The sequence below is a fragment of the Cyprinus carpio genome, chromosome B15 (assembly GCF_018340385.1).
Source record: "Cyprinus carpio isolate SPL01 chromosome B15, ASM1834038v1, whole genome shotgun sequence".
Taxonomy (NCBI): Eukaryota; Metazoa; Chordata; class Actinopteri; order Cypriniformes; family Cyprinidae; genus Cyprinus; species Cyprinus carpio.
The window spans coordinates 28836920-28850279 of record NC_056611.1 but is presented as its reverse complement, the minus strand read 5'-3'; the positions used below and the strand labels follow the sequence as shown (position 1 = coordinate 28850279).

Genomic DNA, 13360 nt, shown 5'->3' with positions numbered 1-13360 from the left:
AGTTTCACCCAGCTCAGGCTTTGCAGTTGCAGAACAGACAAACACCAGGCCACTTCCTCTTTTCCAGCTCTTCACAGACATCTTTTACTCTCAAAAACATGATCAGGATGTGTGGTCTTGAAACGTGAGCATGTGACTGAGACCAGCTGACAACATGCAGGAGCATATCACTGAGAGTGTTGGAAACCCCTGGAATTCCATACACTTCACGAATAAACTATATAGAAACTGATATTTTATAGAACTAAAATAAAGTTCCGTTTTATTTATTTATTTTAAACGATGCTCCCTTTGCAGATGAAATGAAAGTGATATATAACCTACTAAAGATATATAGTCAGCTTTGCAGGGCACGTGAGTAAAACCCACTTTGGTAAATCCAGATAAGCAGAGAAGCTTATATACAAAACTATTTTAGATGGAAAGATATGACTGATTTCTCACGGAGACAGTGTCACAGCGAGTAAAAACATGCTGCTGGCATTGCAATAACTTTTTTTCACTGTATGCAAAGGAATTTTGAATATTGTTAGATATAACTAAAGTTTACCTAAAACTAGGTATTTGCATGATTTGTCATCAGGCGATGAGATAAAATAAAAGCACCTTCATTGTACTCTGTGTAAATTACATCTAAAAGTTTTAATTACAGTTATAAATTTGCAATTGCAATGAATTTATTTATTTATTTGAAAAACGTCAGTTGCAAAAGTACGATGTCAAATTTAAACAAAAAATGCCTTCATATTAGCTTTATGTTCAAGCTCTGTACTGAGAAAATGTACGTTAGCTCAGTTGAGATGCTCTACTGACATCTAGCGGTAAGAGAACATAAGTGCAGCTGTGAACTGTGCAATCAGAGGCTCAAAAGACCTTTAACGAATGAATTAATCTATATCACATTTTAGACGGCTTACAGCTCACATTTGCCTCAGTTTAAAGATGATTCCTATTAAAAAAAAGGAGTTTATGATCGGGTCACTAACCTTTTCTGATGTTTTTATCAGATTGCAAAAAATAAAGTTTTTGCTACCAATTAACCTGCATAGAGTTTATATTTATACGATTAACGATTTATATGGGCAGATATAGCCTAATTTTGAAGACACTGACTGCTGTTATTTCTTTAACGCAAGTTTTTCAATCGATATTTTCTGGTATGACATTATGGCCGGTTAGCTCAGTTGGTTAGAGCGTGGTGCTAATAACGCCAAGGTCGCGGGTTCGATCCCCGTACTGGCCAGTTGTTGTTTTTGTGCCTGGACTATTTCATATAGTGTGACTTGCCAGTAAATTCACGTTTTGAGTGATTTACACATTATGGTTCCTTTAAATAAAATGATGCATGTTATCTTGTTTTTCGATACTAGAAAATATTTGTTAATCTTCATTATTCAACGGCCTTTAAGATAGCTTTGATCTTTGAAAGCGAACGGTTGCGGAGAGTTACTTGTAATAGTTACATCATATCGTCAGCACATTTTCAATTGAAAATTGAAGAAAACATTGGGCTCGTCCGGGATTTGAACCCGGGACCTCTCGCACCCAAAGCGAGAATCATACCCCTAGACCAACGAGCCACATGAGCTGCATGCTTTTTGCATCTCTCAAGTATTACAGAAAACCGATCCTACGAAATCATTATATTGTAAAAGGTTATTTTAGCATTTATGTTTATGAACATTAAGTACGAAGAAATAGGGTTCACGTTTGATATTCTTACCTGTATTTCCACAAATTATTTGTTCTATTTGACAGTTATCATTACCTGCCTATATGCGGCGTGTGACCTCGTGGCGCAACGGTAGCGCGTCTGACTCCAGATCAGAAGGTTGCGTGTTCAAATCACGTCGGGGTCATATGAATGTTATGTTTTTGTTCTCAAGGGTTTTATCCATGTAATCATATTACCATTGTTGGCGGGGTGCGTTCCGTTACATACAACTGACAGCACTGCCGTTCAGTTAAATTAACACTACCCCTATGCACACATACTGTTGGTTCGAGGTGAAGTATTGTTTTACCTTAATTACAATCCACATTTCAATAAAATAAATGAAATTGTAGACCATCGTTTTAACAGTTGTATTGTTTTAAATCACCATTTTGTAAAAGAGAAAATAAAAACTGGGCTCGTCCGGGATTTGAACCCGGGACCTCTCGCACCCTAAGCGAGAATCATACCCCTAGACCAACGAGCCACACGACGTAAACAGTGCTCTGAAACTAAATTAATTACTGAAAATAAATTACACACACTACAACAAATAAAGTAGCACGCTTACAGGCTGTGATGCAGACACAGCAGATTTTCCTGACAAAGGGGGAACTGCTACGTCTTTCAGCAAAAGCCTTTTGGCGAAAGCAGCACTGTACTGTCTCATGACTCCCCTCAAAACTTGATGCTACAGCAGCACTTCTTTGTCGTCGTCTTTTTTTCAATTCAACTTCAATAACACAGTCAAAGTACAGTTACAGCAACAATAATACACATGAAAACATAAAACACAAACAGAATATAAAGAAAAAAAAATATGCATTCAAAATACACATATAGCCAGGGGGTGGGCTAAACATTACATAAATATATTAAATTACAAACAAAAACAAACTTAATTAATTTCTTATTATGTGAATAAAAAAAAAACAAATCAAAAACTAATTTCTCAATAAACAAAAAAAAATAAATGATTTTACTTAACTTACACACACATATATAAAATAAATCAAAAAAAAAATTAAAATTAAATTTTCTTTGTCGTTGTCTTGTCTGATCCACTCAGCAAGCGTTCGTACCACGACCTCGGCCCTCCCACCGACCAACCATTTCCGTAGGCGGGATTTATTTTAATGATATTCTAATGGGCTGCTTTGTCACATCACAAACCCCGGAAAACAACGCTGTAGTTCAAACTAGCCGTTTTTTGTAGTTCTTGAAAAGGGATTTTTTTAAAATGAAATATCTCCCTTTGGAGTCAACTTTGAGATTTATAACTTTGTAGATCTTTTTTACGCCCAAACATACACACTATAGACTGACTAAAATTCAAAAAGTAAAAAAGCATAATAGGACCCCTTTAAGGATATCTGCTTGTTAGGTCTGACATCTTGCTTCACTGCTTCTGGGTCCCAACGCACTGCCAGATGCCCCCTCAGAAAACAGTGTTGTGTGCGTATACACACTCATGATGTCATGTAATACTGAAAAATTATAACCCTAACCTTTTTCTCTATACTGAAATCCCAGATGGTCTGACAGTGATTCAGCTAAAATATTAGTGTCTAAGACACTGTGAGTACAGAGACTGTAGTGTGCACAGCGAAGATTTAAACACTTAGCTTAAATATATAATATTAATTAAAAAGTGCTCATAAATGCTGCTGAGATAGTATTCTCAAGTGAAATGAGTAGAGGCTTGGACCCGGAAACAGCAGTCCTAACATCATGACTTATCAAGAGGATTCTCCCAAGCCATCAAACTGACTTCATCAGAGCAAGAACGCCATTCCAGAGCTGGAAGCGATGGCAGACTATTTTTTTCTCAGTGTATTGACTTGCATGGTTCAATTGTATGCCTCATTTATGATATATGATGAACAGATTTTATATAGGCTTTTATTAACATTATTTTACAGGCTTTTATTTTTTGATCAATTACCATTACAAAAATCTCAATCTTAAACATTTGCTCATTCTGTGTATTTGTGTCTTTAAAATATGGTAACTTACAGCACAAGGAAGCTTGATTTCAAACTGAATTGAATTAAAAAAAAAAAAAAAAAAAAAAAAGACAAGTAGGCCTACACAGTCAGTAATAAAATTATAAAACAAATGACCTCAATTCAGTTGAGGTATTCAAAATATGACAACACCGAATTTTTATAAGCAGTGATTTAAGAGCCATATACAGTATGTTAGGCCTATTTTTGTAGATAAATGGAACATCAGATGGCTTTGACCTGTAATGACTGTACAATGTAGTGATGCAGTTAGGCAGACTAGGATATTTATATGTACAAATCAGACAAATATCCTATTCCAAAACATTTCTAGCACAAATTTACATGGTAAAGAAATTAAAGTTTCATCTTTGTTTAAAGACTTTCTGGTGCATTTCACTTACAATCAATAACATTTCTAGAAGGATATTCATCAGTCAGGTGTGGATCTATTCTGAATGTTTGATAACAAAGAGCAAAGAGAAATAATTTTTACTTTAAAAGCAAGGAGAGATCGCGACTGCACACAGTCTGCGCACAAGCAGTTCATTTGTATAAGTTAGGCCTATTTGAGAGATCGCATCCAGTTTTCTGCGATTACATGAAAGCGTTCTCATGTTACAATAAAGCGCTCGCCACATTTGCGCGGGAATGATTAAAATTATGCGGAATACCTGCAATCCCGCGCATACTTTCAGACTGTAATTGACAGGAGACGGATGATTGTCAAACTCAGGGGCGTCACTAGGCCCTTTTTAGGGGGGCTTCAGCCCCCCTAAACTTCTGCCCAGCCCCCCTAAAAAATAATTTGATTAATTAATTTGTAATCGCTTCAGTCCCCTTTAAACACTCATTTGAAACAACCGCAAGCTGCGTCAAGTTTCGGCTCCTCCCCTGATCTGAGTCTGCATGAATTCAGCGCATTTTTCAATCCGCAGGGGCGCCGATCAGAGCGAACATCAGAGAGTACAAGGTGTGTGTGTGTGTGTGTGTGTGCGTGCATTTATTGATAGATTGCTATGATATGACATCTGCATTGGTGCAGTTCTTGTAATTGCAGTTTACATAATGTTACTGGACCAATACACAGTTCGGTTTCTCATCCAATACCAATACGTCTTCGCTGCGTTCACCTTCAGCCCTCATCACAGTGTGATAGTTGTTTTTTCTTCCAACAAAAATGAAGCGATTAACACCCATGAAAACGTACTCTAGAAAACGATCATAATTTATTTTAATTTACTTTTTAAAATTTAAAAACATATTATTGTGTATTTTGGCATTACATTATGCAACCATGCACAGAAATGATTAAAGACACACATCATTTTCTGAAAGCACTAAAGGGCACAGAGAGAGAAACATCATGTGGAGTTATTTTGTTTTGTATTATTAAATATAATTTTGTATTAAGTAATAATGAATCATTAGTGTATCATGATAAAAAAAAAAATCTACATTCCCAACTCAAAATTTTCTAGTGACTGGTCACATCTAAATTTTTTTTTTTTTTTTTTTTTTACAGTGTTGTATATGGCTCAGTCAGTACTTCTACTCCCATATATGAAATACAGGGAATACAATGGAATAGTGGTTTACAATAAGGTTAGTAGTATACAACCCTACCCTAATAGTCAAATAATATTTTTTTTTAATCATACCCTTATTGGGGGCTGAGCCCCCCAAAAACCAAAACCCCACAAACACACCCCTCAAAACCATAGACTGTAAAAAATATGGACGTAGTGTCCGTGACGTCACCCATAGACTCCTCAATAGCGGTTCTGAAGCTCAAAAGCTGTGTCCCAAAGTTGAGTGTGCACACTTCGAAGGCCACGGACTTCGAAGACCAGACCTCCGAAGTGCACGAAGGGTCCTCCGAAGTGCGTGAGATGCTCCGCCTTCACAGGATTTCCTTATTCCGTCACCAGGTGTTTCCGATTAGCGCTCTGTTGCATAGCAACGGTGCGAGAAGAGCGCTGACGAGAGGGACAGTCCTGCAAGGATAGGTGGAGCCAGAACTGCTCGTTTTTATTTTCATGATTTACTCATAATGAAGGAGACGGTGATGAACCTCAGGCTTAGCCAAGACCGAGGCCAGGTAAACTACACTGGTTTGCTGCGATCTTTGTCGGATTACAACTTTAAATGCAGGTACTGGCTTGGAGCTTACTTGAATAATGTAATGATACATATGAAAAACTACAAAATACACACATAGCAGTTCAAATGCTGACTGATATCTTACAAAGGTGCAATTTTATGTAGTTTATTGTCTTGACCATATATAGACAGGTTTGCAACCCGTATTTTTTTAGGCAGTTAACCATAAAAATAAAACTTTATTTAAAAAATAGAGCATAGTACAGCTTAATGTCCAGCAGCTTTAAATTTAATAACCTTGACACATATTTAGAAGTAAACTGCAACATACACAGAAGTGCAGCAGTATCATTAATGTAAAACCATCCTGATGAATTCTTTTTTTCAAGACAATACTGCACATACCTTTACTTTTACTCTCAATACCTTAAGTATATTAGAGTATGCAAGATAATACTTTTACTTAAAGGATAGTTCAGCCAAAAATGAAAATTGTGTAATCATTTACTTACCCTTCAGTTGCTCCAGGTTTGTAATTTATATTTTTGGGTTTAAAAGGTTTTAAATATGAGTAGTGGTTTTTCCCCAATATGGTATTAGTAGTTACTAAAAGTAGTTTACTAAAGTATGTCAATATTTCTTGTACTAATTATGTTTTCATAGCTCTAAACAATTTCTCTCTTCCTTCTTTCCCTGAATCAGAGCAGACCCCTGTACTGCAGGATGAAGCTGAATGTGGCAGCGCTGGACAGGTGTTTAATGGTTTTGTTCTGAGCAGGGAGACCCTGACTGAGCTGCTGGATCTTCTGGGAAGTGAAGGGCAACAGTGATGGTGTGCCACGATCCAGACCCTGGTGTTTCTCTTCTGTCTGCCAGCGGTACATCATACAGATGGTCTCCAGAGTGTTTGACATGTCCCTCGTTCCACTGTCACCACATTATCCTCCGAGTCTCTGAGGAGGTGCTGACCATTCACCAAAAGACTGACCTCCTGAAGACCCCAGAACACATGGAGGCAGGGCCAGGCTCAAACTGATGCTGTTTTCTGATGTTAAACCTAAACTATGTTGTAAATAGTTGTAAAAAGTACTTTCTATCATGTATAGAACAATTTGTTTTAATGTGTAAAAAAGTATTTACAGGACAAACGAATAAACATATAAAAGAATGTTTTGTGAAAAAAAATATAAGCTACATTAAAAAAAAAATAATGTACATAAGCACTTTTATTTTATTTACACATGTGAACATGCAAAACAAAAATACGAAATGTACAGAAAGTACTCAGGCTTATTTACGAATAAATTACACACAAAAAATGAATAATGTATACAATTTATGCATTTCATTTTTAACTTGCATCACAAAAATAAACTACAGAAATTAGGTTGTTTCATTGACAATATAACATTTAAAAACTATATTGCAAAAACTGTAATGTACTCATTTTTTCCCACTGTTTTCTCTTGGCTAATGAAGAATGTATTTGTTTGAGTTTGACGTCCTCCCTCTCCACTCGCTCCCTCACCTGTCTCAGGACACTTCACAAATAAACCATGCCTGTTAACAACAAAAACACATGCTCACTTTCTCCAGAATAGTATTAAAACAAAAGAAAAAGGAAACACTTATGAAAAAAGACAGGTTTGCAATCTTAACATTAGAAAATATGACACAGCAGGACATGCATACAAAATACTGAAGTGCTAAAGTTGGTTAAAACATTTGTAGACATCTCTTGCATGACAGCACTTTAAAAACACAACAAAGGGAAAGACCATTGCCTTATATAGTGGCTGTCTTATTGTTTGTGGGCTTTATGGTAAAAAAAAAACCTGCCTTTAAACACTTTTGCTAGGCATTTGAGTAAATGAAAACACAATACTTACATTTCAATGTGAAGTCCTCCACAGAACTCTCACCTGCCTCTGAATATAAACACCTTCGTCATATGCACGCAAGTGATTCTGGGATATGGAAGGGTGCGAAGTGAGTGAGTGAGTGAGTGAGTGACGTGACATTCAGCCAAGTATGGTGACCCATACTCAGAATTCGTGCTCTGCATTTAACCCATCCGAAGTGCACACACACAGAGCAGTGAACACACACACACACTGTGAACACACACCCGGAGCAGTGGGCAGCCATTTTATGCTGCGGCGCCCGGGGAGCAGTTGGGGGTTCGATGCCTTGCTCAAGGGCACCTAAGTCATGGTATTGAAGGTGGAAAGGGGACTGTACATGCACTCCCCCCACCCACAATTCCTGCCGGCCCGAGACTCGAACTCACAACCCTTCGATTGGGAGTCCGACTCTCTAACCATTAGGCGCCCTTCAAATGCGCCCTTCATTTCCCAGGAAAATGAAGTGTCCATAAGATGTACACTTCATTTTCCTGGGAAATGAAGGGCGCATTTTAAGTCGCTTTCGAAATTCGTAAGCCTTCGTCGCGCCGCGGTGACGCATTCGCACTTCAAATGCGGTCTTCGAAGTGCGCATTCTGACTTTGGGACAGCTTACGTCATGACGCTGTGACGCAATCGCACTTCACATCCGCACTTCGGAGTCCTTTTTTTTTTTTTTTTTTTTTTTTTTTTTTTTTTTTTTTTAAAAATACAGTTATTACAATTTGTCAGATCATATCTTCATAACGAATAAAAAAATAAAAATACATAACAGCCAGTAGATAAAGTTGAAATACATATCATATAACAAATGAAACATAAACATAATTAACAACAAAAATGCATCGCCAGAGTATCAAACATTAGATATCAGTTAAATTATATAGTTAAACCAGATAAGTATTTCATACATTTTGATGCTGATTTACCCTCTAATCCAGAAATACATTCTATATAATTTTTTAAGTCAATTTTAAAAACATTGAAAAGAGGTTTGTTATTCATAAACTTGGATTTATGAATAAAAAATTTTCCAAGCAAAATGATCAAGTTGACTAAATATTGTACAGAGGAGTTTGAGTCAGAAAAGTAAAAGAAAATATCAAAATTAGATAAATGTATATTTGAGCCAAGTTGTCCATTAATAAAATCTTGTATATCATTCCACAGGGAAGAGCTATATGAACAACTATAGAATAAATGGTCTAGCGTTTCTGTTTCCATAAAGCAAAAACTGCATTTTTCGTCTACAGTAGAGATGAATTTACAGATAATTTTGTTACAGGGGTAATAATGGTGAAGAATTTTAAATGATATTTCTTTCACTTTGTTCGTAATTAAAAATTTATGTGGGTTATTCCATGCTCTATTCCAATTAATATTTTCATACAAGGGGGACCATTTGTATCTGGAGGCAGGGATAGATTTTGCACATAGAAGGTTTTTTATTACTTTGTTGTTAAATTTTCTGTCTAGAAACGATAGACCATTTATTGAAACACTGCTGGAGAGAGATTTATTAAATTGATCCAAAACTGTCTCATTTCTAAGTAGGGTGATGATCCCTTGGGGTATAGCTTTGGTTACAATATCAAATTCTTTTCTTGGAGGCTGGAAATTAAATTTATGGGTGAAGTCGTCATAAGTTAAAATTTGATTTGAGTTATTTAATAATTGGGATACCAGTAGAATATCATGTTTAAACCAGTTTTCTATGAAGAGAGTCTTGTTTCTATATATGATGTTCATGTTGTTCCATATAAAACATTTGTGAGGGGAGAAGTTGTGTTTGTATAGAAGAGACCAATAAGTTAGAGCCTGTTTATGGAAGTTGGATAGTTTTACTGGCATTCTGTTGATGGAGTATGGGCATTGAAGCAAGAATGTAATTTTACCAAGTTTCATTTCAAAAATAAAGTTTGGCACAATATTCCATAAACTGTTTGGATTTTTCAAAAATCTTTTAATCCAATTTATTTTTAATATCTCATTGAAGAGTGAGAAGTCAATTACCGATAAACCACCCTCTTCAATTTTATTAGTCAAGATGTTTTTCCTAATTTTATGGGGTTTCTTCCTCCATATAAAGTTATACAATAGTTTGTCTAGATTGGCACATTGTAACTTGGGTATTTCAATTGAAGAGAATAAATATGCTGCTCGTGAGAGACCTTCTGCTTTAGAAAGAAGAACCCTGCCATACATAGATAAATCTCTTGCAAGCCAGGAGTCAAACTTTTTATTAATAGAGTTGTGTAGTAAAGAAATATTACTTTCTGTCATCAACTTTTGATTATGACCTATTTTTATTCCAAGATATGTTACTAAATTATTTATATTTATACCATATAGTTGACCCGAATGTTTATTTTTCAGAGAAAAGAGCTCACATTTTGAAAGATTTAGATTCAAGCCTGAGCTTTCAGAAAATTGGTTTAAGACATTTAGTGCAACTCCAATTTGGGATTTATTTTTTAGAAACAGGGTTGTGTCATCGGCCAGCTGTGAAATTTTTATTTCTCTTTCATTTAATGTTATTCCTTTGAATGAACTCTTGTGAATTAAATCACAGAGAATTTGAGCTACAATCAAAAATAGAAGAGGTGAAGTAGGACAGCCTTGGCGAATACCTTTGTTTATGTAAAATCTGGGTGAGGTTCCATTATCCAATTTAACACAACTGTTTCCTCCCATGTATAGAGTTTTTACAGCATTAATAAAATTCTTACCGAAATTAAAAAAGTTTAAGGTGTCAAAAATAAATTTGTGGCTTACTGTGTCGAAGGCTTTTTGAAAGTCTAAGAATAAAATAAGGTGTTCATCATCTAAAAAGTCTTTGTATTCAATCAGATCTAAAACTAGGCGAATATTATTGGCTATGTGACGATTTTTCATGAAACCAGACTGGCATTCATCAATTAAAGTGTGTAGTTTAGATTTGAGACGTTTTGCTAAGATAGATGCTAGAATCTTATAGTCATTATTTAGCAATGTAATGGGACGCCAATTTTCAATTAATAGAGAGTCTTTGTGAGGTTTTGGGATAAGTGTTATGACACCTTGCCTCAGAGAAGGAGGAAGCTCCCCTCTATCAAGAGATTCTTTGAAGACAGCCAGAAGAAATTTGCCTAGTGACTCAGAGAAACATTTATACATCTCCGAGGTCAGGCCATCACAGCCTGGTGATTTATTGTTTTTTAAATTAGTTATTCCCCATATAATCTCCTCAAGAGTTATATCTTGACAGCATATTTCATTATATTCTGCATCCACACAGTTAGTAGAGTTAATCAAGCTTAAGACTTCTTTTGGGTCTTTGAGATTAATATCTTTTGAGTAAAGTTTTTCATAAAAAGCACTTATATAGTTTGATATCTCTTTAATGTCATCGCTAATCTTTTCTCCAATGTCAAGTTTTCTTATAGAATTAATTTCATTTCTTCTTTTTTCCATGTTAAAGAAGTATCTACTGTTTTTCTCACCTTTTTCCATCCAATTCCTACGCGACCTTACAAAAGCTCCTTTTGCTTTGTTCTCATATACAATGTCTAGTTGTTTTTGTAAGTCTAATAAGGTATTATTATCTTCTTGGCTCAAATGCCCTTTTTCAGTAAGTTTGTTGATATTGTTGATTAGCGTGTATGTCACATTTTTCTTTTTGTTTGCCAACCTCTTGCCATAACTTGAGCAGATACCTCTAATTTTATATTTGAGAAGTTCCCACGATGTCCCAAAATTATTCCCTTTTCGAGCAGCCTCCCACTGTTCTGAGATAAGTTGTTCTATTTTCATTTTTAATTCTTCATGAAATAGTAAAGAATTATTTAATTTCCAGTAACCGCTAGCAAATCTCCCTCTTTGTTCCTTGCTAACCTGAATAGCTAAAGAAATGGCCTTATGGTCTGTTAGAACAGCCGGAGAAGCAGTGCATGACTCAATGGAAGGCTCTAAATCAGCCGAAATCAACCAAAAATCTATCCTGGATTGTAACTTGTGGTTATTATTACTCCAAGTGTATGTTTTCAACAACGTATTTTTTTTCCTCCATATATCAATTAGATCCAGCCTATTTGTAAATTCAATTAACTTTTTTGAATTTGGAGTACGTTTTGGTGGGTACCTGTCTAATTGGTTATCCATAACCATATTAAAATCACCGCCCAGAATTACTTTAGCTACAGGATATTTAGACATCAACTCATTTAATACAGAGTCCAACTCTTCCAATAACTTTGAATTTTGTGAATGTGAGCAGTACCCATAGATGTTGACCAAAATAAAAAATGCATCTTCCAAACATGTTATAATAACCATCCAGTGACCATCAGTATCCTTTATGGTATTAAGGACCTTTCCTTTAAATTTATGAGTGAGGATAGAAACCCCTGCTGAGTGGTTGGATCCGTGAGTCAACCAAATGTCCTCTCCCCATTGACTCTTCCATAACTTTTCGTCCTCTTTACATGAATGAGTTTCTTGGATGAAAATAATATCAGCATTGTAGTCCTTACAAAAAATAAAGATGGCTTTTCTTTTAACAATGTTTCTTAGTCCTCTGGCATTTAAAGAAAGTAATTTCATCAACCGTTAAAGAACAAATCTCTTTATGAGAGAAAAAACAACCTAAGCAATAACAGCTTCTGCCTCTTTAAAGTGAGTTTGGAACATTTAAAGTAAATACAAAGTGCTTCTGTTTTTTCCAAATGACTAACTGGGTTAATATAAAATATAATAATTATATTATAAAACCCTGAGAGAGGATGGAAATTAACCATATGCAGATATAGCCATCCACCATAGGTAGCCTATAAGAAACATTAACGTAACCTGAACCGAATTTCTTACCCTCAACAGACAGAGAAGGCACGAGATCAAAGTTTTCAACAAACTCTTAGTGTGGTTCAGCAGGAAACAATTTAAAGGATCTCCACATCCTCAATGAAGGCACGGGTTCCTCTGAAAAAAGCTCGCTTTCCTTGTTTCCTCGCTTCTTCAATGCGGGGCCACAGCCTTTCCCGGGTCTTCTTGTCAGCCTGAGTGAGATCCTCTCCGAAACGAAGCCTCTTCTCCCTCAGAAAAATGTGGTTTCGTGCATTTTTCCAGACTTCATCCCTCGCTGTGCGGAAGGCAAAGAGGATAATCACGGAACGAGGGTGTGTGTTACTTGCGTCCCTCCTTCCAATTCGGTGCACGACATCGATGGCTTGATTCATATTTTGGTTAGGGGCTATTTGCTGACAAATGTCTATTGCCTTTCTTTTAACATTTTCCTCCCTTTCCTCTGGTAGCCCATATAGCCTTAAAGCCCATCTCCGCCTGTATCTTTCAGTCTCAGTCAGCCGAATTTCCATGTTTTTTATAGTTTTTTCATGCCTGGTGCAGAGCTCAGATAACTTTTTGTTTTCATTTTTCAGATCTTCAATTTCAGCGAAGGCAAAATTAATGGAAGTTTTCAGCTCTTCGATGCCTGACTTGTTGTCTCTTACCATCAGTTCCAGATTATCAGCTCTCTGGTTAACTGCAGCCAGGATGTTAGCCTGAACAACCTCTAGAGACAAGTCACTTTTTTCTTTCCTTTTTACCTTTAAAGCAGGGCTGGAAGAGGGGCTCTCAACCGGGGTTACAACCTCCGA

The 13360-nt window shown here is 36.1% G+C and overlaps 4 non-coding genes across 4 annotated transcripts; 2 read left to right on the top strand and 2 right to left on the bottom strand.

Moving 5' to 3' along the window:
• The first annotated feature begins 1169 nt into the window (after positions 1-1169).
• trnai-aau lies at positions 1170-1243 on the top strand. Its single transcript has one exon. It is a non-coding gene; the product is annotated as a tRNA-Ile (tRNA).
• A 265-nt stretch (positions 1244-1508) lies between these two features.
• trnap-ugg lies at positions 1509-1580 on the bottom strand. The gene has a single exon. It is a non-coding gene; the product is annotated as a tRNA-Pro (tRNA).
• A 207-nt stretch (positions 1581-1787) lies between these two features.
• Positions 1788-1859, top strand: trnaw-cca. Its single transcript has one exon. It is a non-coding gene; the product is annotated as a tRNA-Trp (tRNA).
• Positions 1860-2129: 270 nt separating this feature from the next.
• trnap-agg lies at positions 2130-2201 on the bottom strand. The gene has a single exon. It is a non-coding gene; the product is annotated as a tRNA-Pro (tRNA).
• Positions 2202-13360: the final 11159 nt, after the last annotated feature.